The sequence below is a fragment of the Pongo abelii genome, chromosome 3, assembly GCF_028885655.2.
Source record: "Pongo abelii isolate AG06213 chromosome 3, NHGRI_mPonAbe1-v2.0_pri, whole genome shotgun sequence".
Taxonomy (NCBI): domain Eukaryota; kingdom Metazoa; phylum Chordata; class Mammalia; order Primates; family Hominidae; genus Pongo; species Pongo abelii.
The window spans coordinates 88,180,595-88,186,594 of NC_071988.2; the positions used below are offsets into that span (position 1 = coordinate 88,180,595).

The following is a 6,000-nucleotide window of genomic DNA, read 5'->3' on the forward strand; positions in this document are numbered from 1 at the left end:
ATTTCTAATTTGTTTGATATTAATAATTGAATATCAGCATTAATTTAATTCTTACCTAGTGTAATATTATACACAATTTTTCAATAGCAGCATTAATTCTTGCCTAGTGTAATATTATATGCAATTTTTGAAGAGCAGCATTAATTTAATAAACACTTACCTAGTGTAATTTATATATAATTTTTGAATAGCAGTATTAATTTAATCAATACTTACCTAGTATAATATCATATATAATTTATTTAACGTATTTGGTTTTATGTTTAAGGCACTTGTCTTGAATTCAGTATTTTATTTCTAGTATTATGTGTTTTTCTTTTCTCCTTATTTTCTGTTTCTTGTGTTTCTAATTTGGGAGCTTATTATTATTTCTCAATTCTTTTCATCCAATTTTTGAAACTCAATATCGTCGTTCATTTTTGTTGGCTATTTGAAGTGGGGGAAATTTCTGTTTTTGTTTTTCAGATAATGTCTTTATTCTATGCTTGTTCTGTCCTTGTTCTGTTCTTATTCTTGAGAGATCGTTTCACTGATTACAACAATCTAGGTTGAAATGTGTTTTCTTTCAGTTCATTAAAGATATAACAATTTCCTTCACTTCTGGTCTTGTCCTTGAAAAGTCAGCCCTTAAGTTAATTGAAGTTCCTTTGCAGGCAATCTTCTCTCACCTCAGCTGCTTCTAAGACTTTTTCTCTATCTTTGGTTTACTGCAATTTTACTTGCTATGCCTAATAGGAGAATTTCTTTTCTTTCTTTCCTTCCTTCTTTCTTTTAATCCTTCCTTCCTCCCTCATTCTCTCTCTCTTTCTTTTCTTTCTTTTTTTTTGATTTCCTTCCTTTTTTCCTTCCTTCATTCCTTCCTTCCTTTCTCTCTTTTTTTAATCGTTACTTTGATTAAATTGTATTACTAGTTCTATTTCTTCTAATATTTTATTTCAAACTCAAATTATTTGTATGTTATATATGCTCACTTCTAATCATCCACCTTTTTCATATTTTCAAGTATCCATGTATTTGTTATTCATAATAATAATAACTATTTCATGTTCTAATAATATTAGTATCTGAATGCTATATTATTATATTCTATTGTCTGATTTATTTTAACATCTGAAGTTATTGTCTTCAGTAGTCATCTTTTGTGTGTAGTTTCTACAGCTTCTCATTCATAGTACTTTCATTTCTTGTGGAATTTGTTATTTTCTACTGTGAATAGGTATTACTTGGAAATTTTTTCTTATAATAGTATTGAAGTCTGATTGACATTGAATTGTTTGAATTTTCTTTTTGTCACTTTCCCTGGGGGTGGACATATTACTCTAATATCACTTAAAGTATTTTATATAGGTATACAAAATAAGCCTTCAAATTCTTGTGAGGGATGCCTTGTGAACATAAATTCTCAAAGGAGACATTATTATCTCTTTGTATAGCATCAATATTCAGGCATAATATTTTCAGAAGGCTTCTAAGAAATACTATTTGATATTTAAAAGATACATAAAGGCTTTATCAAGCAAAAAAAAAAAAAAGAGGAATGTTAACACTCATGTATTAGTCCATTCTCACACTACTACAAAGAAATACCCAAGACTGGGTACTTTATAAAGAAAGATATTTAATTGACTCTTAGTTCTGCATGGCTGGGGAGGCCTCAGGAAACTTACAATCATGGTGGAAGGCAAAGGAGAAGCAGGAACCTTCTTCACAGAGCAATAGGATGGAGTGAGTGTAAGCAGTGGAAATGCCAGATGATTATAAAATCATCAGATCTTGTGAGACTCACTCACTATCATGAGAACAGCATGTGGGAAACCACTCCCACGATTCAATTACCTCCACATGGTCCCACCCTTGACACATGGGAATTATGGAGATTACACTTCAAGATGAGATTTTGGGTAGGGACACCACCAAAACATATCAATTCATTATATATGAAAAGTAAATTATAAGTAATATTCCATATTCTTAATAAATACAAAAGCATTCACACTTATAGTAGCAAGAAAATGAAATCAATTCATCTTTAATAGTTTTGCAAAGTAGACCAAATTATAAAAAGGATTTTTGGTATTTATTTATTACATTTTGTCTGAGATTATTTCTATTTCTTTCATAAAACAAAACTGTCAATTAGTCAGCAGACTTTAATTAGATATTAGACCCCAGCTTCAAGAGATAAAAGTCGTCTATATAACTGACACCTTACAGAGGTGGCATGTGAAAAGAAAATAGCCAGCCTGTGGAAAATTTAGTCTTTGCTAATCCCAGACACTAGAACTTCATTTGCTCTAAATTTACAGAGAGTCTCTTACATTTTCCTTCTTAACTTATTTTCCTTTGAACCCTGTTTTTTTAAACATTGAGTTGGGGATTTCATTTTTTTTTTTTTTTTGGATCCTTCATCAGGACTGGAAGAAGTCTGCCTGAGTCACTGAAAATGATCACAGTGAGCATCCATGAGGGAGTGATCCCAAGCAAGGTGGCAGCAACCTGGTCGAACAATTGAAAAACATAATGGAACATCAATGAGGCCACTTCCAGCAGCTTGACAGGCTCTCTCTTTGTTCTTACTGTTCTGTTTCTTGCCTGGTGCCACTTTATTATGATCTGGGATGTTCAGCCTTTTAGATTTTTCCAAAGAACTTATCTCTTTTCAGTTGACAAACCAAGTTGTGCAGAGTTTAGTAAGTGTAATCTGGCAATTCATGAAGACTTTCCTTAGGAATGTGGATTTAAATAGTTTTGAGGCAATGATTTCTCAGATCCTCAACTTTCATGTATACTATTTTCTCAAGTTCATTGCTTTATTTTTATTTTTTTCAGATAAGGCCTTGCTCTGTTGCCCAGGCTGGGGTGTGGTAGTGTGACCACAGCTTACTGCAGTCTCCTGCTCCTGGGCTCAAGCAATCCTCCCACCTCTGCCTGCTGAGTAGTTGGGATTACAGGCATGCACCACCACCCTCAGCTAAGTTTTTAAATTTTTGTAGGAACAAGGTCTCACTCTATTGCCCAGGCTGGTCTCAAGCTCCTGGGCTGGTACAGTCCTCCCACCTCAGCTTCCCAAAGTGCTGAGATTACAGGCATGAGCCACTGCACCTGGCCTATACAGTTAACTCTATTTTGAAGATTAACGTGTAACAATATATAGACATATGCACAGTCTTTGCTGCAGCACTAATTGTCATAGCAAAACATAGGAAATAACTGATTCTCCAGCATTAAAAGTCTGATTAAATAAACCATGGGACTCTATAGAAAACCAAGTAGTGTTCTTTGAAGTTCTAAACATCAATGTGAAATACTTCTGGAATGATGACCAGAAGATAAGTTAAAACATGCACAATGGACAAAATGGCATCTAATATGCTACCATTCCTACATATGGAGAAAGGAGGAATATCTCATAACTCCCTCTTACTGAAATACTTTATCGTTTCTCTGATCAATTCTTGTTTTCTATGGCAAGTTAATAAATCTGTCTTTGTTTGACTACATGCATATTTCTGGTGGTCACTAAATGATGGACTTCAGAAAAACTACAAATTCCACCAAGATTTGTCTGAAACTCTTGCTTCAATGGACCAGAGCCCTTTGCTTGATAACGAATAGGGGTACATCCTCACCACCTTGCATCTCTACTGGCTTAGAAGGAAGGCCACCCTTCCCAGAATCTCAAGATAACTTTTCTGAGCTCTGATTATTTCATCAAGGCTGTCAGAATTAGTTTTCAAATTTATTGTCCTGGGAATAGATAAAACCAATATTCCTTAGGAATAGAATCTCCACTATAGGCTGGGCATGGTGGCTCACACTTGTAATCCCAGGACTTTGGGAGGCCGAGGTGGTGGATCACCTGTGGTCAGGAGTTCAAGACCAGCCTGGCCAACATAGCGAAACCCTGTCTCTACCAAAAATATAAAAAATTAGCCAGGCATGGTGGTGCACACCTGTAGTCCCAGCTACTCAGGAGGCTGAGGCAGAAGCATCGCTTGAACCAGGGAGGCAGAGGTTGCAGTGAACTGAGATCATGCCACTGCACTCCAGCTTTGGTGACAGAGCAAGAGTCCATCTCAATAATAATAATAATAATAATAATAATAATAATAATCTCCATTTATAAAAGGTACTGACTGAAATGTGGACCTTAGATATGGATCACATTCAGATGTCTGTGCCATTGTTAAGAATATTCTAATCTCTAAGGCAGAAAAAAAAAGTTTGTTGAAAAATTTATACTTGTCCTTGGTTCTTACATTTCATTTCTCCCTTACCTCTACCATTTTGTCCATTCTTTTGGTGAGGCCAAAGGATAGAAAAATTTTGTTGAAAATGCCTGTTGGCAGGACGATGATAATAATTTAGAAGTTAAAGAAACATTCAAGTGGGAAAAATCCACCATTTTGTCAAAGATACTTGTTATTATAATATTGTAAATAAAAAGGTCGGTAAAAAATAGTTTTCACATTCTTACTACAAATAAGGAGAAAATATTAAATTCATATGTTTATTCCTCTGTAAATTTATTCCTTCTGAAAGTTTTAACTCAAAGGGGATAAAAATTTAGCTGTATTTTTTTTTATTTTAAATTATGAACCAGGTTACAAAGTTTCCCAAAATAAGATCAGGGTACTCAACTTTTGGCATGATTTGGAGACCTTAAAAATTAGTTCATTAAATCAGAGGTTTGTAGATTATATCAAGATAACAGTTCAGGTACTATTTGAGATAATAAGATATTCAATTAGACAAATGCAAGTCAGCTAATAATATTGATTTTAAAGAAAACTATTTTTTTCTCACTGGTTTTACTATAAAAATGAGTGTAATCACAACATCCTATTATGTTGAGAATAGGATTAACTTACTTATAAATACCTTCTGGATTAATGATATTGATTCTATGAGTCAAGTAAGATATGAGTGTTTCCTTAGAGTTAAGATTCCAAAAGGATGTAAAATTATGTTTACCTCTATAGAATTGTAAAACAGAACATCTTAAAAGAGTTTATGCCTCTGAAATTCTCATTACAATATAACTATTAAGAAATTAACTTAATGAAACTTGTAAATACAGGTCGTTTGTTGACTTAAAACCTTAGACAAATGATAAATCGAAGTGATTAAAATAGAGTCTTTGAATACTTTGCAATTTCTAAATATCAAAATGATGCAAAACAGATATTGCTGAACCAACTTTTAATTTATTCATGTTACACTTTGTACAAATGCATTTGAATGCCATTTCAATTGTGGCTATTTTTGGCACCTTAAAATTTACAAAAAATAGAAAGTTTTCTCATGGGAAAAAAAACTGACAACATGTTTTCCTTTCTTTTAGTTTTCTCCTGGGAAAAAAAACTGACAACATGTTTTCCTTTCTTCTAGTTTTCTCCTGGTGTTTGAAGAAAACAAGGTGAATTATTTTGATTAAGAATTGTAATTATTATTATTATTATTTGAAATCATGTAAGTGTTAAAAAAACACTAGGTGTATTTGCTATGGAAAGATAAAAACTGTAAACAAGAAAATAATTTGTCTCTTTATCGATAAAACTTTCAGGGTGTATTAAGATGGTAAATACATTATAAACTAACATTGCCTTATTAAAATAGTAATACAGTAAATGAAAAATTAAAGCTGTGGAAAGTTTTACACTAATCATCTGTTTGTATATGTATTTATGTATATTTATACAGCTATGTTATATATGCAAGACTGTGCAAAAAACACTCTTATAAGAGTGATTGATACTGTGACCCACAGTCGGGGTCACATTCAGATGTCTGTGCCATGGCTAAGAATTTTCCAATCTCTAAGGCAGAAAGGACAAAGTTTATTGAAAAATTTAGATACACATTTGTATAAAAATTTAATTTAAGATACAAATTTGATTTAGATAGAAACACTCTTATAAGAGTGTTTTTAAAGAGTGTTTTATAATCTTAATAAGATATTTATATGTTTTATATATATGTATAACAATAAATTCTTTA

At 32.5% G+C, this 6,000-nt stretch overlaps 1 long non-coding RNA gene across 1 annotated transcript in view; it reads left to right on the forward strand.

Annotated features, from left to right (window-relative positions):
- The window catches only part of LOC134761277 (uncharacterized), a 137,405-nt gene extending 133,454 nt beyond the window's left edge, over positions 1–3,951 (forward strand). Inside the window, exon 10 of the long non-coding RNA XR_010139707.1 lies at positions 2,413–3,951. This is a non-coding gene — a long non-coding RNA (uncharacterized LOC134761277). The remainder of the gene's footprint in view (positions 1–2,412) is intronic.
- Positions 3,952–6,000: the final 2,049 nt, after the last annotated feature.